The sequence below is a fragment of the Pithys albifrons genome, chromosome 6, assembly GCF_047495875.1.
Source record: "Pithys albifrons albifrons isolate INPA30051 chromosome 6, PitAlb_v1, whole genome shotgun sequence".
Taxonomy (NCBI): Eukaryota; Metazoa; Chordata; class Aves; order Passeriformes; family Thamnophilidae; genus Pithys; species Pithys albifrons.
In genome coordinates this window covers 40,182,857-40,206,181 of record NC_092463.1, presented here as the reverse complement: position 1 = coordinate 40,206,181, position 23,325 = coordinate 40,182,857, and the positions used below count along the sequence as shown (strand labels likewise).

Below are 23,325 nucleotides of genomic sequence, written 5' to 3'. Positions count from 1 at the left end.
TGAAGGGGAATTTGAACAGCATTTTTACCTGCCAGGAACTCACTTATCTGCTGTGTTTCTTGAGAGACAGTGACACAGGTGCCTCATGCAACAGAGCAGGGGACCCAGTTTGTGTTCTGGCTGTGGGGATTAGTGACTCCATTGCTGGTTCCCAAGGGGTCACAGAGTCTTGCACACAGGCACTGGCAGGTGCAACCAGTAGCAGAGCACATCTGGCAGTTTTGGTAAGGTGTGTTTGAGTCCTGACCACTGCACTTGAACTTGCATCTAAGAAGGCGAAGTATTTCTGAAGTAGGGTTAGAAGAACTGTAACTTTATGGAATGCTTTTGTTTTGTATCCGTAAGAATTGTGTATTTTCACACCAGATGCTCAGTGGGATTTGCCAAAGTTAACATGGACATACATTTTATTTCAGTTATTCAGTCAGTATCAAGTTTAATATTTACTGTAGTCTCCTGTGCCATGATTTGGATACTGCACTTAATTTTCAAGCGAGCAAACACTTAGCTTTGACTGGTCCCTGTCAATTTCTTTGTTCTTCAGTTTGTATGAGATAGTAATATAAAAAGATTTATATTTAACTGCCAAACAATATGAAGTGAACATTTTTTGTGTGTTTGGAGGAAGTAATTAGAGCTCCAGTCTTGCAAAAAGTCACATATATTTTACATTAAGTCCTGCAGAAATCAGAAAGAATAGCCGAATGCCTGAAATCAGAATTTATATAAGTAGCAGCAGGATTAAGACCTCCAGACTTCTAATGTTTGAAAGTAGCTTCTTTGTAATCACCATAATTAGCATATATCTAGGTCTGTGTGACAAAATTCTCCTTTTCGTAAGTGTCCAGAAATTGTAATCATTATAAATTCAGAGCTCCTTTCTTCACCTGTGCAGGTTATGTATGTATGACAGATGTTTAGGTGGTAATAGCTTCCTTGAGACAGTGAGTGTATTTTGTCAGCACTGATGTATTGTGCACACTGTATGTTGCTGTCACTTCTGTTTAAAACTGATGCAGAAAGGTAAATTTGTAGAGAGATTCATCTAAAACTTTACATATGCTGAAACTGTAATAGACTTTGTAAACAGTTAGTAATACAGTTTTCTTTAAGTGTTCCCAGCCACGTCACAGCCCATGTGGAGCAAATTGCTGACAGGACACACTGTTAGCTGAAATAGTTACTATTAGTATCTTGACATGATTAGAGAGAGTGTTACTGTTGCTGTGCAAGGGTGAAATTCCCTTTCATTGGCTGATTGGGCCTACACAACAGGCAAGAGAAGGAACCAAGATAAATCTGTACGTAGTGGAAAGATGATGTATCTTGTCCTTCAAGGACACTCTACCCTCTGTAGAGAGCCTACGACAGTGCCCTTTGTAAATGCTGCTGTATCAGGGTATTCTGGATGAGGAATGTGGGTAATAAGGATGTAAAAAAGGGTTTGATGCATAGATGTAAAGAAAAACTTTTCTTTTAAGTACTTACAAGAGCGAATCTGTCCTGATCTGGGAAGAAATCTGGCCCTGCTCAAGCCAATGGGAAACTTCACAGTTGAATTGAGAGTACCAGGATTTCATTCTTTCCCCAAAAAAGGTAGTTTTAAGTGGACTTTGCATGGCTGAAGCACTGGACAAAATGTGGAGAATCTGGCGCCTGTTTAAGATGCTGCTACTGACTCTTGGGGTATCTCCCAGTAGGTACTTTGGCTCCTGCTGTCTTTGCTGCTCCTTTAAAAAGTGGCTAATATTGGGCTCTTGTAATGCTTTGTGAAAACTTGAAAGCTGTTTATTCAGGGCTTTTGCTTAATTTGCTAACACAAAGAAATTTTGCATGAAAGCCAGAAATCAGTCCTTGATGTATCCAAGAAATACTTTTTGACTCTTTCCCTTCTTGCCAGTGTGACAAAACTGCCCCAGTTGAGATGTTTGGTTTGAAATTTGAATAATCGGACTTGTGATGGATTAAAAAAAATCCCCAAGCCCAAACAATCAGAAATACAATGAAAATCCAGCTCCTCCTCACCCCCTAAACCTTTTTTATGTCTCTGTAAAAGGTCAACTATGGCCTATATTACTAATAATGAAGCTTTTTGCTAATTTGCATCTAGCTGGAGCTCCAGATACCATTTCACTGCTGCTTAGCTTGCAATAATTGTCTGTGATAAGCATCTTTATCATGTAAATCTATTGTTGTGTGTAGCATGAATTTGCTGTACTAAGGATGCTCTTGTCAGTGACCCCCAAACGGAAAGGATGTGGCTACCTGAGCTTCCCGTTTTACCCTTTCAAAGAGTACATTCTGGTCAGAAATAAATTGGGAGGCACTAGCAAGGTTTGTGCTGTTTCTGAATGCCAGGTACCTGTCCTTGAGTCACCACACCATCCGGCTTATTATACGTTCTTAGAGAATCCTGCTGAAGTCAATGAATTTGTCATCATGAAACTTGTTTCAGAATCAGAGACTTCGTTTCTGTTTTCCTCTTGCATTTTGGCATATATCACCTACTCTACTTTTCCTTTGAATGTTGTGCTGTAAAGTAAACACTGAAATCTCCCTTCCCATAATTTTCCTCCCTGTGTGGCTATTTTGTCTTGTCTTAAAACTTACATTGTCTTCTTCCACCTTAGCTCTTGCAGGAATTGTATTTGTATGCCTGGCTGTTGATGCAGAACTCTTCATAGACTGTGCAGTGTTTGATCTAATGTTCCTATGGTGATGAGTTGTGGGTTTTGCAGTCAAAACCTGGTGGTGGCTGCCTGTTAGATGCATGCACAGGGTTAGTGTCCTACTGTGGTAACAGTATCTTCTCAGCTACCCGAGGTAGTGAGGTCACTGAGGGTGGGAGTACTGGACCTCAAATTGTTTTCCGCTGACATTGTCATTGTCACAAAACTGCATGAGCAAAAATACCCATCTTGGGTTTGCTCCTTTCTGAAGCAAGATAAAAATGAACAATTCCTCACCATTTGGGACCTTCTTTCTGGCTCCCCTTTTCTAACATAATCTATACTTCCGTGTGTCCATGGTTGTTTTTGTTAAAAAATACTGGGTTTTCCTTAGCTAAATTTATCATTAATGTATTGGGTGATTTCATCATAATGTATATAGGCTGTCTTACTTTATGATTTTTGAAAACTGAAACTAAGGAAGGGCACAAGTATCTGTTAAATTCCTGCTTGTGTGTAGAAAGTACCATGGCATTAGACATGCCTGTACTTTTCTCTCAGCCTTGCCAGAAATTCATGTAGTTTCTTTAGAAACTTTCATAAGTTGGGATGTGGAGTCAAATATTATCTGCATGTGTTTTAACACAATTTTTTCCATATTCCCACTTACACAAGATGCATTTTAATCCTATAGCTGTGAAACCTCTTTAGTGTTCTAGGAGCCAGTGAGACTCAGATGGGTTTCTTGGGGCTCACAAGTTGCATTAGAAGGGACTTAAAATGACAGTGTAAACTTGCGTTTATGTTTCTGATCTTTGTGACTCCCCTCCACCCCTCTGCCCTTAAATAATAATTAAATTGGTAGGAGCTAGGATTTTTCTCAAAGGCATTTTAAAAGTGAAAAAACCCCCATCCTTGAAATGACAAGGAACGGAATATGTAAGGACAATGTAATGAGAGGTGCGTGTGAGAATGTGTGTGTGTGTGTGTAGAGATGTTTTTAAACATCTTTTCTAGTACAACAGTAAGAACATTTAAAAATCTGGACGCTACTTTTTAAACAACAGAATTTGTTAAAAGAGTAACTGCAAAGCAGTTTCCACAGGGATGGGCACTACGCTGGTACCACAGTAGTGTCAGTGTTGGTCTTAGTACTGCAGTGGCATATGCAGTACTAGTTTACTGGTCTACACTGTTTTATCTTGGTCTCTGCTGTTGTGGTAAGCCTTCTTGCCATGGGGTGGCTATCTGCATCTCCTAGGACAGTGTTGGAGTGGGGCTGTTGTGTATGTGGAATCAGTGGGTCCCAGGAGAGCAGGTGAAGGTTGTGGTGATGTTGAGTGTTAGGGGCTATGAAGGAGGAGTGTCCCTCAGCAGCATGTTACTGCTTTGTCCCCTGGATGAAGCACCCTGGGGACAGGTCTTGGGAATAGAAGTAATAGACTGCCACAAGGAGCCTTCTTCTAATTGCCAATCCTTTTGTTTAGAAAGCACAAATGCTCCGTGATATCCTTTCACTCTGTGTCACCGTTGTGAAGGTTGAAAATGATATGCCTTTCAGCTGTTTGTAGTAGGCACGAAAATTAAATAAACTTACAATTCAGTATTCCAGCTTTAAGTAAACAATCAGTTAAAAATCTATGCCAATCAGTGTGAGGAAAACTGCTTTAGACACTTTGTGTTTCTTGTAGCCGAAGTCTACTTTGATTGTACAGCAATCTTGCACTTTTCTTCCATTAAACACTAATTGTATGCTTGTGTGATTCCATGTTAGATTGGCCCAGTGATTCAGTGTTATGCTTATAATATAGTGTGTAAATCTTTTTACTTGTATTGAATAATGATGGTTTTGAGAGGAAAGGAATTTCTATTAAGTGTATGGTTACTTGAATTCTTCCTTTCAGATTAGTGACTACCATCAGTACTCCCACACTGAGTGTGACTACCTCAGCCACAAATACCATTCTCCAGATGCTACAGTTCCCGTTTGTGTAGAAGGGAGGAAGAAAAAAGGCTTAGGATTAAGGACAGAGAATATAATAAAAGGGGAAGGGAAGACATATTTTGAGGTTAATACCTGTGCCTTTATATTTACAAGAAGCGGCAAGAGTGCCAACTGAATGGTATGTAGAGGAAGAAAGATCAGAGCACATCAGTGTAATAATTTTGGAGTGCTTCCTGTTGACTTGTTAATACAGCACAGAATTTGGCCCAGGCCGTCTGCTGTTGTGAATCAGCATAGTTTATTCACTTGAGTATAGGTGTGCCTGTTATTATTTGAGAATCTGCTTCACTTGAAAGATAACAGGTCAGTCTGGTAAGTAGTGTTATTCCCATGTTTCAGGTGAGATACTGAGGCAGAGAGAGAAATTGATTTATTCTGTGTTGCAGTACATTTATTGAAGACTTTAAGCTAGGAATGGAGGCCTTCACTTGTGTTTAATCCAGTAAATTGTCTGCTTCATTCATGTCCTGAATGTTGCTATGTTGTAAACAAAGGTGAGCTTAAAAATTATTTACTGATTAAGTACGGGTGGTGTACAAATAAGTAGACCTTGTCCTAAAGGAGGTGAGATTCTTGTAAATTGGTTGTCCAAAATAAGTAAGGTACTGTTGGGGGTTTTAAGTTTTAGATATTTTTTATTTTAGGTTATCTTGGTTTGAAGAAAAAGTAAAGGGTTGAATGGGGATGAGAGGCCTTCTGATGCATAGAGGAGAGAATGATTAATAAATGTGAAGTTGAAATCCAGTGAAATCTGAGTTGCTTAGGTGAACACTGGTGTCAAGAATCAGTCCTAAGTTAAGTTTGCAGAACCTGAAAACGTACAGAAGACAGATGGTGGTGGTTGTTGCTGTTGAAATTGGTTTTGTCCACCTTTTAGCTCCACTGCATTATACTACAATGAATACAAGAAATTGCATGATGTAAGCATGATTGTTTTTACAGATACTGTTACATGGGCACATCCTAAATGTATCCAGAAGTTCAAAGTTTATCTTTACATTTAGCAAACTGGAACATCTCCAGAATGTATTTTGTCTCTGACCCAGGTGTGAATGAAGTTCCAGTAATTTCACTGCATACCATCACTGTTTCTGAGTCTGGCCCAAAGGACTTTACATACCTAGTTGTATGGAATGGTTCACTGCACAGCAAAAGTAACATTGAGGAACTACTGTTGTTGGTGCTGAGGTCGTCACCACTTGTTAAAATTGTTTTGTGTACAGCTTGTGTGAGTGGAATGAATTCATTCCTCCCGAGTGAGTACTGTTCAGGGACAGATATCTTGTTCCGTTAATTTGGAGAAATGCCTTTTCCAAGTGAAAAATCAGCAGACTCTGCAATACTCAAATTTCTACAACTGTCCCAGCTGGCTGGGTCCAGAATTGCTTCCACTAACTCTTAGTGCTGCATGAAAAGGACACTGTATTTTAAAGCAAACATGAAAAGTATGGCTCCCTTTTTATTATATGTCTCCTAGTCTACTGTATGTGGCTCTCTAAAACTGTGAGTATGATGTTTAGGACTCCATGTGATTTTGGTCTCTTGGTCTCTGGTGGGATGTCGAATCAAAATCATTTAAATGCATCTGATTATGCATTATCTCCAATTACAGCCCTTAGTGGCACTGCATGTGGTCTCTGCTGGTGTCTTAGAGTGTTTGTGGAGCTCGGAAACTTTGGCATATGCCATTCTAATCCTTCCTTAGAATTGTTCATGTTTTGAAGTGGGTTCTGCATAAGCCTGGAGTTGACTTTCTCCAGTAAGCCAGTTTAGTACAGTGTCTTTACTGAAGTGTTTGTATGTTGTGACATCTCGACTCTGTAACTGTGGAGACGCTTCAAGGCCGAACACAAGGCAGCTTTAATAACCACTGCATCTCATACTCTGCAACGTGACTTCTGTGAAGGAGAATTATGGTTTTGCTCATGTCTTGATTTATAGATGAGTGTAATGAAACTTCCCAGAGTATCTTCTTGTGTTAACAATTTAGTGATTGACGTGCCTCTTCTGTTCATGTGCAGTTAGTCCTGCGTGCATCACCTCTGCTCAGTGAAATGTTTGCAAAATAAATCTCAGGTGTATTTCCTTGGTGTTGAAGGCCTGAGATCCAAAGAGACAGTGTTGGCTGGCATTGTGTTCCTCAGAGACAAGACTTCCAATTCTTGTTCTCTGTATTACCAAAGAAAGCAGTTCTGCCTTGTATGCAAGTGTCATGGAAATGTGAAGCGCAGAACTTTGTGAGACCTGTATTGTACTGGAAAGGTCAGCCTGTGTCATCACTAAGACAATGGTTGGAATTGCAGGCAAATGGGCATAAATCTGGAGATGTCCATACAGTTGTCCAGTTCTTCTTCCATCTCCACGCAACCCAGTGTGTGAAACGGAAGAGAAACAAAAGTTATGGCTTATATTTTGGAATATGTAGGAATCAACTGAATTTTCCTGTATAATAGCTGAAGAAGTATCAGCACTGTGGAGGAAGAGCAGAAACTTGTCTTGAACTCGGGAGGAGAGCAAGACAATAAGCATTCATTTTTTATTGTGAGCAAAAAGGGGTAAATGAGATTTGAGAGGAACTGTTTGCAGCTCTTTTATATCTAGCACTAGAATTTGCTTTCAATGAGACATGGAGCACTTGAGAAAAAAACTTTCCAAGTTAGTTGTCAGGAAGACAAATTATGTATGTGTGATGGACTTTACTGGTGGGATGGAGAAGACAGAAATGTTGCCCCATCAGCAGAAGCACCGAAGCATGAATAAACTCAGTACATGCACATGATTGTATCTTCTTGTGGTTCTTTCAGGGATACGAACAAATTCAACCTGGACGGTTGAGCCCATGGCAGCACAAAGTTAGAAAACATCTAGTAAATCTAAAGTTCCAAACTACAAATAAGAGTGCCAATTGACACTCAAACCCCATTTGAATTGTTAGTTTGTAGTGCTGTTTGTTGCTGGTGTAGTTTGCTCAAATGATCTTTAGGATGACATGGGCATTATGTTGCTGTTTACTTTCAGCAGGCCCAATTTCAATGCTGTTACTGGTCTAGATGATGACTCCCCCTCCCAGAACAAAATGAAAAAACCCTAAATCAACCTCTGTGACTCTGTAAGGAGAAGGTTACCTAAATAACAAAATGATTCTAATACCTATGTGAAATGAAAACAAAATGTAGCACAGACTGAAATTCTAATTTTCTTGTGGTTTTGTGTGACTTAAGAGGTTTCTCACGTAAACTGGATCGTGGTCGGCTTTCTCGGCAGTGTAGCTGAGCAGTAATCTCATTGAGGCAATGTGTGCGTTCATGAAACTGATCACAAAGCTTCTGCTCTCCCCCCCCCCCATATGTTTTTATCTTTGATATTTGTTTGTTCCTGATAAGGATGATAAGCTTATTGGGTATATCCATCTTCATCCTACTGCCTGCAGCAGTACTGGAGGGTGTTGTATACTGGACACTTGCTTTGATTTCCAGACCTGTTGTAATTTGGGCTCTAGAAACTGAAACCAGGTTTTTTCACAGACTGAGACCTGCTTGTTTATCCTACAGGGCTTTCAGTTTGGCCATCTTCAAAAGCTTATCTGTCAGAAGAGAAGGGAGCTGACTGTGAGGAGAAGGCAGACATTCACCGAATTGTTTAGGCAGTGCTTTCTTGCAGGATCAGCAGTACCTCCTAGCAGAATTCTGTTCGATGTTTGTTCTGGGCCTCAGCTTGAGCTTGCGCGTTTTCTGTGACAGTCGTACTTTTTCAGCTAGACTTCGTATGAAAACAGAGAGCATCCAGTACTGCTCCAGGGTCAGTAAGACCTGATGACTTTGGCAAGTTCAGTGTTCTTGGAGAGGAGTCAGATATTCATCTGCATGTTCCTTTTGAATCCATTGGTTCAGGAGATCTTTCTTCTGGTCATCTGGGAGGATGCCAAGTTGTTGCCAGTCTTAAATGGGTCTTGGCAGTTTTTTCAACAAACATCCATGGCTTATGTTTAGTGCTGCTTTCCAGCTTGCTATGTCTCTCATTTAGGAGAGACTCCCTGAATCTCCTTGGGTTAACACTCTGATCAGTGAGGGGCTTATAGACAGAAGTCTGGTGGGTTATATAAAAACAAAAATCCCTCGCACCACTGAGTGCTTGATTATGGCTTTATTTCAGTGTTGCATTATATTACACAATAAGCATAAACAAGTTTGATTTCTGCTTCAGAAGTTGCAATTTCTGCTTTTAACATTACATGCTTGAATTACAGCCTGGTTTATTTACCAGAAAACTAACCTCCAAAACAACTCAAGACATACACCAGCATGGCTGCTCAATGTGATTAAATGTTAGAACTAACATACTGTGTTGGACCAAATGTCCATCTAATCCAGCATCTTGCCCTTATCAGTGTCTGGCAGCAGCAGCTGACTGAACTGTGTAGGAAATGGGTGAATTCTGTCAGCCGCTGGAATATTAACAGAAGATTTCTGACAGTTGTTTGGCCACTACCTGGGATAGAAGCTACATTTGGGCTATTGCGCTATGAATAGCAACATCAAACTATTTATAGGTGAATTTGCTGCCTTTTGAACTCATGTGTCTGTGGCTTACATAGTGTTTCACAGCATCTAGTTCCAAACAGTTTAACTGTGTTTCCTGTATGTGTGGTGGGTTGATGCAAGAATAATAGTTTCATTTGTTTTAAACATGCTCCCTTAGTTGCGTTCCTCTCTGTGCCATTTCTGGTTCTCCCCGTTTTGAGGTGGAGCAGCCAGAATTACATTCAATGTGCATCACAGCAGAATGCTTCCAGTTTGTTCTTGCTTCTCTTTCTAATGCCTTTTAAGATTTTACTCTGACTTCTTGCTCCTGAGAGTTGAACTGTTTGCTTGCAGTAATCTTGAAATCTTTTTCATAAGTAGCCTTGCCTAGTTTCAGCTCATCGCTATGTACTTAGAGCTAGGGCTATTTTTTCCCTGTGAACATATTACTTTGCACTTGTCAACCCAGGACAATAAAATAACAAATGAAAATCAGTCATTTGGTGTTACCAGATCCCCAAAACCTCTTTGAAGTTTGCTTTAATTTCAGCTATCTGAAGTAGTGGAAAGCATCACAATGTCTGCAACCTTACTCTTTGCCAGATCAGTTAAAAATATGTGTACAGACTTTACCCTGATCCTTGTTATGGTTACTTCCCTGCTCTTTGACTACTTAGTGGGTTTTTTTAATTTTCGATCTTTTAATATAGTTTTGGGTAGGGCCTCTCATGGATTTTACTCTAAGGTAGTGTGAGGTATACAAGTTGTTTTTGCTGCCACATGGTGTATGAACCTTTTGCTGTTCAAGATGTATGTCTTCCAGCATGCCTTTTCTTTTGCTTTGAAGTTGGATGTCCAAAAGCTTTGTTTCATTAAGATTGTAATCTTTTATATGAATACTCAGAAGAGAGTGTTCCTTAGAGATGTGAGGTTTTGAGATTTTTTGTTTTGTTTTTTAATTCTGATTTAAATGGCCAGTGCTTTGTAATCTTAGTGTCATGAATTATATCACCTTCATGATGTAGGGAGTAGGTAGCAGCATTCTGTGACTGTTTTTTCAGTTCTTTCCTCTTCCAGTTTGTGGAAGTCCCCATCTTGCCTTTTAACCAAGTCTATGATGTTTTTATTATGACCAGCTGTGAGTTAATTTTTTTTTATTTACCAAAAATCTAATGCTTCTCTCCTTTTGTTATCTTGGTAGGATTTTAATTTGTTTTGTTTGATACTCTGGTGTGAAACTCACACCTTCTTACTCCCCCCGTGTTGATTTCACTGAGGATTTTTTAGGCAGTTTGACTGTCAGGCAAATGGCAGATGTTAACCCTTACAGTTTTACTCTTTAACTAGAGTATCTTAGTTTGATTTTGGCGGGAGTTTGTATTAACTAGTTGAATTTTAAGGAAAGCGGAGCAGAAACTTTGCAGAGAAAAAATATTGCCAGAAAATAATACTTGTTTTGATTAATTATTATGCTTCTACCTGTGAATTTACCTCTGTTTTAAGTACTGTTTGGATGTTAAATACTTAGACTGACACAGTAATACCTGTGTTTGCTCCTATCATATCCGAGGGGTGGGGAGCAGGACTGTGACATTCTGTTCTGAGAACTCCTGGCCTGGAGGGCAACACAACCAGTGTGTCATGGATGAAAATGCCGATGTGACATCCAGGCTGCAGCTTGACAGAGGATATTCAAATGAACTAGTTCAGAAATTTGCAATACATGCTACTGCTGCTTTACCTGCTGTAGGAATTGCATCCTTTACTTCAGCTTTGTTCAGTGAGTGCAGATTGTACAAATTTTCAGATATCTGGGTGGTTCAGATTATTGTTGGGGACATCAGTCCTCTTTCAACCTCTTGTAATTGCCTTCTGTAATTTGAATTAGAATTTCACATTGTTATATTCAGAAGCTCTTACTGCCTTGAACTCTTGTGTGGGTGCATACTTGTGATGCTTTGTAAGTTGTGGAAAAAATGTGGTTTTAGTAGGTTAGAATTAAGCTGTTGTGGAATTTGAATGGTCTCTAGTGTACTGTGTGACTGCAGCAGGAACTTAATAACCTCAAAAAGTTTAATTCATAAAAGTTACTGTTACCTTGACTGCTGGTGTAAGGACTTTGGTGCAGATTTTGAAAAAGTAAGACTGGCAGTTTTTGATGTTCATGAATGAGAAGACTGAATAATGAGTTTTGGTTTTGTAGCTCGTGAGCTGAAGTTTGCTTTGGTTCTTGGTCTCTAATTGGACAAACCATTGCTTTGTGTATTAGTGAACTTTTTTCAGACAATTCTAAAAACATACAAAGCCAAAAGATGCACACTTGCATTGTTATGAACCAGGTATCACTGTTGTGTGTTAGAATTTGGAAGATGAAACTCATAAAGTGACTTGACAGAGGCAGTTTGAATTAACTAGTTCAGAAATTTGCCACACATGCTGCTGCTGATCGCGGGATCCTTTGGTCTGTTCACTAAACAGCCATTCTGTCCTCTCCAGAAAAAAGGTATTTCTTAGCATTCTGCTCTCTTCCAGGACTGGCCCCTGTAGTGTACCTGAAAGATGATGTACAAGCTGCTTCCCCCACAGAACTTGTGCCAGATATTACGTGCTTGGTAATGCAACTTGAGAAAACAGCAAGGGCTGAAATAATTGAAATTCATAATGTTTCTCCAGTAGATGATTTGAAAATACGCCATTCAGCATAGGTCAAAACGAAAGTAGGGAATATTACTCACTAGGGAGTGACTTCCAAGACATTAAATACCTTGTGTTTTAGCATTCTTTAAAATGTTTATGGTTTGGTTTTGGCAACTGGTATACCTTCTGCCTGGTACAAGGGTGTGTTTTCTTGCAGCAGAGGGCACTGAAAAGGCTGTGGAGAGCGGTGTCATCCTTCTTTTCCTTCCTTCTACAACTGTTGTTTCTTGAAAGACAAGGGACTGAAACATGACATGTAATTTAGTTGAGCTACATTGTGCAGAACAGAGAGGGGAAACAGCTGCTCAGGTTTTGAGATCAGAAAACAGTTCTGTAATGGGCAATAGAAAACAGGTCTTTTCAAGGTGCGTATATAAACTTGTTCTCACTTGTCCATCTTTTTTTATGTAGGTTGTTGTCTAATAATTCTTTAGGACTCTTATAAATGTTTTAGATATCAAGTGTTATCAGGGTTTCCATTGCAGTCAGCGAGTTAAATCACTGTTTAAATAATTGTATATTAAAAACCCTGTTGTATGTACTCTGGATTGTCTAGAAAATCTTTATCTTTTAGAGTTGCTGTGAACTGTTTTGTGGAAGAAAACAACTTGTGATTTTTGGGGTTTGGTTTTGGTATTCTTTTGTGTGTGGAATTTTATTTTTTTGACAAAAAGTACAGTGATACCATTTTTTGCATCCAGTATTCAGGTAAAGTTTGTATTTCGGTACTTACCTCCAAATCTTTGTGATTTCTAAAGCTTTTTTGGTGTGTTTGTGTCTTTCTTTATTTACTCATTTTTTAAATGCAGTATTCTGATGTATGTTTGACCTCCAGAATGTTACCCCTTACTGGGGTAAGTCTTGATGAAGATGAATTTTGAGACTTCATCTATACCTTAGTTTGTGCTGTTGTGTTTTCCCAATAGTTTTGTGCCAGTCTGATGAGACTGTGTTGCATCAAGTAGTTTATCCAAATGTCATTCAGGGTAAAACTGTTAGAAAGTGTGGGGTTTTACCTCAGTGTTATTAGCCTGGATGAGAATGTTCATAAGGTATAGAGACAAAACTCCTTTTTTGTCCAGCATCTGAGTGTTGCAAAGGTACAGGCGGATTAGAAATCCTAAGAGCAGGAAAAGGCTGAATTAGATAAAGTAAAAGGCTCAAAGTAGTTGTCAGGATGGGACTACCCTGGCAGAAAAATCAGATTATCGATGAGAGAACACTTGAGATACTTGGGCCACTGCTTAATGTCACTTGTATTTAATAGCTTTGTAGGAAAATAAACAGAGAAGTAAGGAATTTGGGTTGAAAGAGAGAAATGTGTGAATATTCAGTAGTGTTGGACTTGTGTATCTGTTGAGAGAATGGAGTAATCTGAATATTCACAGTGCCCAGAAGGAAGCAGGCAAGAGAGGAGGGTTTTCCCCCCTTACTGGTACGCTGTGACACAGTGATGCAGCCGGGTGGACCGAGTCCTGTTGCGTTCAAGGGATAAAAAACCAGCCGACAATGGCTCAGAAGCTGCAGGGCAGCTGGTGTAGTAAAGAAGGGAAAAAAATAGGGCCAAATCTTTAACAGTAAATTGTGATGCCGTTGTCTTTTTAAATACAGACATTACAGCTAAAGGAAGCAGAGAGAAAACGCTGATGCTGGAATGATCTGGTGGTTAATCCAAGCGCAATGGGGTGGCTGCTCCTGTGCAGCAGCTCTGCACGCAGAGCCTACCTGATTTAGGCCTGGCGACAGCGCGTTGGAGGCCTGGGGAAGGCAGGTAGCTCAGCAAGGGTGTTTTCTCGGTGTGACGTACTTGGGATTGTGTACAGCCTGCATGCCAAGTGCGAGTGGCTGCGTTTGACTTCACTTATAACAGTTCTAAGAATGTAATGAAATCCCTTCTCGCTCACACCTTTATTTTGGGATGAAGGGAGAAAGGAGCTTTCAGTATTCTGTTTAGTTCAGGGTTTGAAACAGGCATGTTTTACCTAATTGTATTTACTGCCTTTTTATTTAGCATTTGCATAAAACATGTTTATACCTTTGTGCTCTATTATACTTTATCAGTACACGAAACTAGAAGCTCATGAAAATCCTTATTATCTAATTAATCTATACACAGGGAATACTATTTTTTAGACAGTCTTAAACTGGTTTGGTTTTTGTTTTTTTTTTCTGTGCTCAGGAATGCCAAAATGACAACATGGTTTAATGAACTAATAGCTGGTGAAATTGAAATAATTTTTCCTAAAAAGCAAATTAAATTCAAATGTAGAATGAGAATGTTTTTTACTAAATGTTAGTAGGTTGTACTTAGAACGGGCGTTGTAGTCAAGAGAGGGAAATGTGATACCTGTCTGGTAGCAGCAGAGGGTCCTAGCTGCCTTTTATGGAATTCAGAGCACCCAGAAGAATCAACAGGAATCTGAGGCTGTTTTACATAGAACTTTGTGAAATTAAATTGCCAGTATTCTTTCTAGAAAAAAAAATCACTTCTAGCAGGTAAGAAGCATTACCTTTTTCATCTTGTTCATAAAATCTGAAGACAGACTAAGAAAAAAAATTGTTCTTTTGATACTTTTGTTGTGTGAACATCTGTTCACTAACAAATCATTTCCATATTGTCTTCTGGCAATTATTTAGAAGCCTCACATATTAAAGGAAGTGATCTGTAGTGATGTAAAGGCAAGAAGTTACATGTAGTTTCTGGTTTTGAGCCATCTCGCCTCCTGTTCAAACAGAAGCTCCGCATAAGATAAAATGGACTCCTCTATTCTTGTAAATATTCTTCAGTATCATAAAATACAGAACACAAGAATGTACATAACCAGCTAATTTTCAAGTTTATGCTGCTGCACTTTATGTACATTAAATGGTTTATTATGTGTGCTAAAATAATTAAAGAGTCCAGTTTCTTGTAAGAACTGTCAGAAAGTGTAGACAAGTATTTGTTCCAATATACTGGCATGAAAGCTGACCCACTGCAAAACCAGAATAAGTTGGTTTAATTTTAGTGTTTGAAGAATGCCTGTGCCACAATGAGGACAGACAGAAAATAACAGTGATTTCTCTTCTGTCTGAGTAACAAACAACATACAGAATTCAGATGACTGCCAAACTCAGGTGCTTGTATTTGCTTGTATTTTTCTGGAGGTCTTCTGGTTTCAAAATAGAAAAGATGTGTCTATGTGACTGTCACTGAAAGCATAACTCACAAGCCGGTCTTCTGGCTGGGTGGGGAAAGCCAAAGATCACTTCTTGATGATGGCTTTAGTTGAAAAGAATCAGCAAAGTGCTCAGACTTGTACTCAGTATAGCCCACTGGAACTCAATGACTGCTGAAGGAAGAAAGTCTCCCTTCTGCTGCTAGCACAGTGCTTCTAATTCTTAAGCTTGGACTTGATGTTCCCTTGACCAATCCATGAATTTACTTCAACTTTGTGGTGAGTTATGATACTCCCTCACCCACCATCCACTCCAGAAAAAGCAAGGACTGCTTGTGGTAGGACCTTACAGCTGGAAGAGAACTTAGAGTGCCTGGGTCAGGTGGGTTAGCTGCCTGTGGGAGTGTTCCAGCTGCAGGGTAAATTAAATGACAGTGAGGAAACAGGACATAGAACTATAAACTGAGCAGAACTGGGCTTCATGTAAGTCTCTTGATCTCTCCTTGTGCAGGTTTCATGGACATGTTGAGACCTGAGCTTTACTGAAAGTACAGCATCTGATTTTGAAAGAGCTTCGTAAATACAGAACTGGTGTTGTAAGGTGCCCTCCTGTATAATCAATCACTTATGACAATTCATCTGCATTTTATATGTTTGTTTGTTACTACATGTGTACCTGACTTCTGTCTGATATTTGTGGTAACATTACCAGAAGCTTGTGTAGCTAATCTCCCTAAATGTGTCACTGAAAATCTTGGTGCTGCTCCTCGTGATTCTTAGCCATTGATATTTGAAACAGAAAGTCCTTGTGATTGCAGGGCTTGTCTTTTTTCTTCATTGTAAAAGCATGTTACATTCCTTTGTTTAACAAATTATCACATTTTGCTTTTTGATTTCTTAAGTTTAAAATGCATTGTGGATTTGTTTCTGTTTCCTGTTTATTGTGTGCAAGTTGTCTTTCATCAAAATGTTGAGCATGGATTTATTCACCTAACTGATACTCCCTTTAAGTAGTTTTTCACTCTACTTTGTAAGCATGAAAATGGTGTACAGATAATATTTATTAGCTAGAAGGACAAACAGGGTCTCTAATCAGAGCCCAACTGCTCTGAAATATCTTCAGACAAAAAAGTCCAGACAGGATTCTGTATAAACGTAACATAAAGTCTTCTGTAAGGCAGAATGATTTTCTGGAATATATGTGTTCATTTTAAATAAATTAGTTCCTGCATTCGTGTTGGATACTCCTTTAAAAATTCATATTCTTTCAGCTTAGTTCTCTCAGTTGTATAGTCTCAGTACTTTGCTTTACATTGAAGATCTAGATTTAAGGAAACAGTTGATTTGCAGTCAGTCTGTGCTACCATGAAACTGAAAGTTTGCTTTTGCCGGCTTTTGTTTTGGACTGGCACTTTTACTGTTTCCTCTCTGGAGCCTGCAAGAGTGCTTTGAGTCGTGTATGCTTCATTTATCCTGCTCCCCTCTCCAGGAGCAGAATTTCCCTTTCATATCTACTGAGGTTACGTGTGTGTGTGATTGATTTGGTTTGTTTAATATTATTCTTCATCTGGAGTGTTTTCTCCTTTAATTTTTTTCCACTCGTTTGGCATTTCCCCCTGCTGGCCCAGGGCGGGAACAGCGCTCCCCTCCTGCCCTGTGCAAATGGAAGGAAGGCCCTCCTGCCCTTGAACGTCACTGCTGCGTGCTTCAAGTACTGGCTGTTGTTCTGAGACCTTTTTTGTCCTCCGAACATCTCTCGCAGATAAAATGCAAAAAATAGTCTGTACAAGCAGGGACTGTGCACATACCTGGTGTTCTCCCCACTGGAAGTGCTGCTGCACTTCGGTGATAGTCAGAGGTACCTCTGGTTTGGCATTTCATGCCTGCGGTCTTACAGCACCACCCAGATCCTCCTTTGGTGCTTGGGACCTCTTCCCAAAACTCTTAAAGCACTTCTGCCTCACTAATGGGTCGTTCCCACAAGCCAGGTCTTTCCAACATATAAAGTGGGTTGCTAGAAGGGGAAAAAGGGTTTGGCATCTAAGAAATTTCATGTGTTTAAAAGAATAAAACCAGAAGTCCCTCCATTCTTAATGGAATTTGAGGAGGAAAATTACTTTAATTGGTACTGGGGTACAGATTTCTTAACTGTTTCTTGTTCCTTGCATCTTTAGTTATTAAATCAATTATTAGGATTTACTGTGTGTGTCTTCTTCCTCGCAACTCCTTCTCCCTTCCTTTTCCCCAAGTAGTCCTCTGTCTCTGAAGTTTGAAAGGAAAGCAGCAACGTCTCAGTGACTGGAATGAGAAGTTTACATACCTTAAGAACAGTAGAGGTCAATGAACTGATTTAGCTAGTCACACTATTTAATGAAATGCAGTGAAACACCAATCTTTGAATAGCTTCCCTTTGCTTTTCTTATAAATTTTGCGTCCAAACAGTGGGCTACTACAGCAAGGAGGGGACAGCTTTTTCTGTTTTCCATTTACCTTCCATCTTTGTTTCCCTCCCAGCAGTAAGTGTACTATGTAAATTAGTTGAAAATAATTAAAAAAGAAAAATTCTAGTTTTAAGAGTTAACAGATTAACTGACATATTTTTGAAGTTTAATTGATAAGTAATGTTTTCTAAAGAAAACCCAAACATTCCCCCCTCCAAACCCCAAACAACCATTTCCAGCAATTCTATGGAATGTGGAGTAAAGCAGCAAAAAAAAGTTTAGAAACACGTACCAAACTGACTTTAACTGATTTATATCTTTACATCATTTTAATTTTGCAAAGAATTCTTGAGTTCCCTGCTTCAAATATGAAACTTTGCTGTTGTACTGTTAGTAAACCATAAACTTACATACATAATTAGGAGTAGAGGTTCTCTTAGTGTGTATATAGATCAACAAGCCTTCTAAATAACAAAATAATTCACTGAAATAGAAGTTCAGGTCATGCAACTTTTTTATCTGAGCAAGAATTTAGCCACTCTTCATAGAAGATGATTTTGTATTTTTCTAAAAACTGGTGAATAGTAGCTCGCTGAGCAAAGTGAGGCTTAGTGGTGTTCTTCCTATTTCTCTGTTTGCAGTACTAGAATTTCAGAAGGCAACAATGCTGTAAAACATCCCTGTGCACTGGTTTCTGGGTACAAAGAGGATTTTACTGCTGGTGATTTTATGAGTGTCAGATCAGATGGGGAATACACTGAGCCCTTGGTACCAAGTCAGGAAGAATTTCTGCCAGACTTACTAATAGTCATAGTCTAGAGAGGCTTCTCTGATTCAAGAAATATGCTATGACTGTACAAAGAAGAGGGTTTTGTGCGTGGGTAAAAAGTGCAAAGCCACGTATCTTGAATCTGCTGAGGTGAGAGAGACAATCCAGAGATTTTAAAACATATTTATGCTAACTTTCCACTAGGCCAAATGTGGTATATAATTTTGTTGGAGAGTGTGATCTCATCCCCCATCTCACCACCTGGATGCCAGGAAAGATTGTATTCAGGAAGAGTTACTAATGCCCAACAGAGCTGTAGTCATAGGACAAGCAGAGCTGAGAAGGTAATCTTCCTCTGTTTGTGTGTTTGATGCCATGACAAGTTTTGGCTGATATTTTAAAAATTAGACTGTGCAGTGGTTTTATCTTTACACTAGGGGTAGTCTTGTAAACTGTAATGAGTCTTTTAGCTCATTTTCTGTATGTTAAATACAGCACTTCTTCAGCAAATGATGGTGTCACACACTGCTATTTAAACTTGGTTGGAGGGTTTTATAAAGTGTTTCAGAGAAGGTGAAGCAGTCTGTCCCCCAGTGAAATTAGCTTTGGTGTCTTAAACTCCAAATTTCATTTGTTTCTGGGGTAATTGTAGCAGCCAAAGCAACTTTGGGGCAGAATTAAGGTTGTAGTTTGAATCCCGTAAGTTGTCTGCATGCATAAGTAGAAAATCCAGGCTCCTTCATGACTCCTTGGTGGGAGTAGCATACCAGGATTGTGTGGGGATAGGGGAAGAGGAAGAGAGTGCAGTTAAAAAGGAGTTACGCAGACGACAAACTGGAGGGCATGGCTGGTACACTGGAGTGTAATTGAGTCACTTACCTTGGGCAGTCCTGTTTGCCCCTTCACTGCCTGCCTGATGTGTTGCTGGGGCTGTCTGGGAGTTCTCCCAGCTGCAGCACAACAGGAAGATCAGATTCTGTGCCCTGCCACATGGAAAGCTTGTTTTTAACCACAGAAACAACAGCACAGGTACTGCTAACGATGGTCACTGAAATACGAGCCCTATAGTAAAGTGATTTGAAATACCCCCATCTGAACTGTGTTTGGTCTTTTTCTTAAGACTGCAGAAATCCAGTCCTGTTAAGGAATATGAGTGGTTTCATTTTTGACTGGAAAATCACAGTCAAGTAATTGCTATGATTTGTTTTTCTAAAAGATACTGATAGAGTGCTCTCTATATACAGAGTGTCTTTCAAATGGAGGAAGGAGAGCTGTTGCTTTGAGGAGTTCACATCGTAAAACAAAAGTCCAGAGAAAAAACTTAGAATACCTTCCGTGTGTAGTGTATTTAAATTTTTTTTTTAAAATTAATGCTTTACCCTTAATATTGTCAAGCAATGCTCTGAAATGTGAAAGGATATCAGGCTCACAATTGCCTGTGCAGAGTAGGTAGTCCTTTTTTTGTCTGAGTTAATCCTGTGCACTAAGCAAGGCCAAGGTCCTAATGGCAAAAAGTAAAAAATACATAAATATTGTAACATGATATGAATGTATAAAGTTCCATGGTCTGACAGTAAACCTGTGCTAGCTTCTAGAGTTAGGAAAAATGCTAAGAAAAAATGTCTAAACATGACATTTAATTTTTCCCTTTTTTCCAAACAAGTCTCTGATTACAGTAGCATAGGCTTTATTGTATAATTTAAAGGTAATAATAAGTTATAACCAGACATCTTAATATACAGATAATTAGCATTTAAATAGTCTTAAACCTTCAGGTGGTGAATGCTAAAATGTTTTCATCACTGTGTCTTCTTCTGATGTCCTCAGGGGCTGCCAAGCCTTAAACATAGGAATTTTGAGATCTTGGTTTTTGTAACAGCCCCATGAAATGAGTAACTTTTCTCCTTATTTGCAGACTTCAACAAAAAGCTTGAAGTTGATCTGCAGAATATGTTTGTGTTGGTAATGGTGTTTTTTTTTACTTATGTAAGTCTTACAGAATCCTTTGAAAGGTTAAGAGCCTTTTTTGGGGTCTGGGTTGGACATGCAGTGTGTGCATATATCAAACTGTTTCCTGTTAGTAATATTACCATTACTATTAGTGGTATTAACATCGGATTCTCAACAATCAATCTTGCTAACAAAAATACGTTTCTGAAACTTTGGTGTTGTATTTGGTTAATACGTATTTTAATTGATTTTTGGTTTTGGCTTGTGGTAAACATAGGTAAGCATTGCTCAAGCTTTTCTTCAGATCACAGATCATACAGATATTTTGAGAAGAAGGCAGTGCTCTTAATATTACTCTGAGACCTGGGGTTTAAAAAACACCCAAATATTGCAGAATATCAGTTATTGACCTTGCAGACTCCAACCTCGGACAGTTTACAGCACATATTTCTAGAATTTTCAAAAGGTTACCTCGGTACATTGCATAGCTGAGATTTGGTGATGCATTTCAGCTGTTGAAGTTTTTGTTAGGAACCCCTGCATAATGCTAAACTCTTCAGACTTCCCTATAGATATTAGGAATTGTGAGCTGTCTGATCTTAACTTTCTAATGTGTTTTAATAAGAGAGAAGAGAGAGGCAGTGTGAATTTCTGTATGTCCTCTTGCTGTGAACAAGAAATAATTTCATCTGTAGAGCAGACTTTCTGTGCTACCTTTTTCATTAATACTGTTTCCGTGTTGTTTCCCAATATCCACAAATGCAGAGAATTAAGAACCAAAGCTACAGATTTAGTTGGTGATATGCTGTTCTCTACTACAAAAACGTTAAGGGCAGTTGAAAACTTAAGTCTAAGGTGCTTGGAGTTGCCAGTTGTGGGTGTGTGTTCATCATTCCTTTGTCTAAGGAAACTTGCCTGTATCAGGCACAAGTCTTCCTGTGTCTCTCATTACTGTGCTGCTTATGAAGAAACCAATTATTTGTTGTAGGGCTTAGATGTTGCATTTAAAAAAGCATGCAAACTGAAAAGCTCAGAATGAAAAGAAATATTTAACTGTTGCTTTATTCTTTAAGCTTATCCTCTCTACTAAATGAGGCAGAGATATCAGTAAAAATACTACACTCACAGGAGGGCAGAATTAAGGTATTTTGTATTGCCAAAGGTTTGACTTTCAAACATTAGCCTGTTCTAAACTCTTAAGAAAAAGCCTGTAGTAAATTATGTACAGAAGAGGATGCAAATGTATTGTCATTCCCTGTCTGGGTCCTCTGTAAGTGACTTCTTCAAGGCAACACAGTAATTCACTCAGATAGTCACATTTAAATTCCTGGTGTTCCTAACTTTGTCCTTGGGAGCCCCTGGATTCTCAGCCTGGGGTTGCAGCCCTTCGGAGTGGTTAAATGCAGTCTGAAGGTTTGTGACTGTACACCTTTTTTCCAGCCTGATGAAGCTGAGGTCCTGCTATGGAGGCGAGGGAAAAGGAAGGAAGGAACAGTTGCTGTTATTTTTAAGTGACAGCTGTCTTGTCAGTGTGCACGTACTTGTGCTACAAGTAAATTGGTATTTTTCTTTTTTAAATAGAAATCATCCTTGTTTATTCTAAGACTGCATTTGCAGATGTGTAGTGCCAACTGTTTTGTTTAGCTTTCCGAAGTCAGTCATCTACAGCAGCGAGGGGTTTTTTAAATAACTTTTTTTATTAATAACGTGGACATGTAGTTGCTTGTTGAAGAGGGACAGTTAGTGATTCCATAATGAAAGAGCTTAATCTGTAGATTTTTGGACCAATCAAATAGCTGATTGATCGTGGGATGTAGAGGTGACAAGGATGAGTTTAGTATCAAAAAGAAAGGACTAGAGTTTGGGAATCATACCTGTCACTTCAGCACCCTTGACAATGCGGATATTTCAAATTCTGTAGCATCCAGAGTAAATGTAACCTCAAATCAGTCCATACTGCCAAGATTATAACTTAACATGTTAGCAGTTGGATATTATTTCAACTAACCTGAAATTGCTCTAAAATGAAAATCTTTTGTAATATTTTACTGTTCAAAATCCACAATAGAATTTGAGACTAGGAGTCTGACAATACAGCTTCTGCCATCACTAGGCTTCCTGTTTTCTGTTCTCGGTGTTCATCAGCACCCAGTTCTGCGGGTTAGTAAATGGAAACTCTTCCACTTGTGCTGGTCTCCAATGAGTGAGAGATGTGACTTTCCTTCTGCTATATCTTTTTATAAGGCTGGGGCTTAAACTTCAGTCCTGTGATGACTTGTGTGTGGATAAAAACACATCTGCAAAGGTCTTATTAGCTGTGCAGTTGAAGCTTAAAATATGCTAATATTCTAGTATTTTACTAGAAAATTGGGAGTATTTTGGAGGCTTTTTAATAGCATCAGGCAAATTAATTGAGCATAGAGTTATCATTTATATTGTAACTATCTTGTTAGAACTCTGACTCATGAGTTTTTATGATTCATATGAGGATGATTTAAGAGGTATTACCTTGCTATGCTTCTAAATATTCTCCCTGTGCCCCAGGCAGCGTAAGGGGCATTGTATTGTCTCAGCCTCCACACTTCATGACCTACTGTATTGGCTTAAACGGCTGATGATTTCAGTTCACTTTGGTACTCTTGGATTTGAGTTGTAGTGACTGTGCTGAGGTGACTGTTGTAGTGACTGTAGAGTTGCAGTGACTGACAACCTGCTCCATCACCTTTGTTCTGTGGTATAACCTCTAGCAGAGGTGGTGAGCAAATGTCTACATTGGGTAATCATGTGTTTAGCTGTGGCAACTGACCAGGCTTGTGATCCAGATCTTAATAATGTGATGAAGTGAAGGTATTTCCTCCACAAAGGAGAGACACTGGTCTAGTACAGGACTAGAAAATCTTGTATCTATAATCTTTTCTTTCCCTAATGACAATAATAGTTTGTATTTTAATCCAGATTAGACTTGTAAGTCTCTTTGGTTTTCCCTACCGTGTCAAACAGATTTTCTTTCCAAGTGATGTTTTATAGTTAGCTTCAGCTTTTAAAAAAAATGCCAATGCCCCCAGGGAAACCAAACAAAAAACCCCTCCTAAAACACCAACAACCCTTTCCCCTAC

At 39.1% G+C, this 23,325-nt stretch overlaps 1 protein-coding gene across 6 annotated transcripts in view; it reads left to right on the top strand.

Moving 5' to 3' along the window:
• Positions 1–23,325, top strand: part of PHF21A (PHD finger protein 21A) — a 129,546-nt gene that overhangs the window by 7,548 nt on the left and 98,673 nt on the right. The window contains exon 1 of one of the 6 annotated variants that reach the window (XM_071558441.1): positions 12,235–12,256. The exons of the other annotated variants lie outside the window; for them this stretch is intronic. The gene's annotated coding sequence lies outside the window, so the exon portion shown is untranslated. Of the gene's footprint in view, positions 1–12,234; positions 12,257–23,325 lie in introns of those variants that run through there. 6 annotated transcript variants of the gene reach the window in all.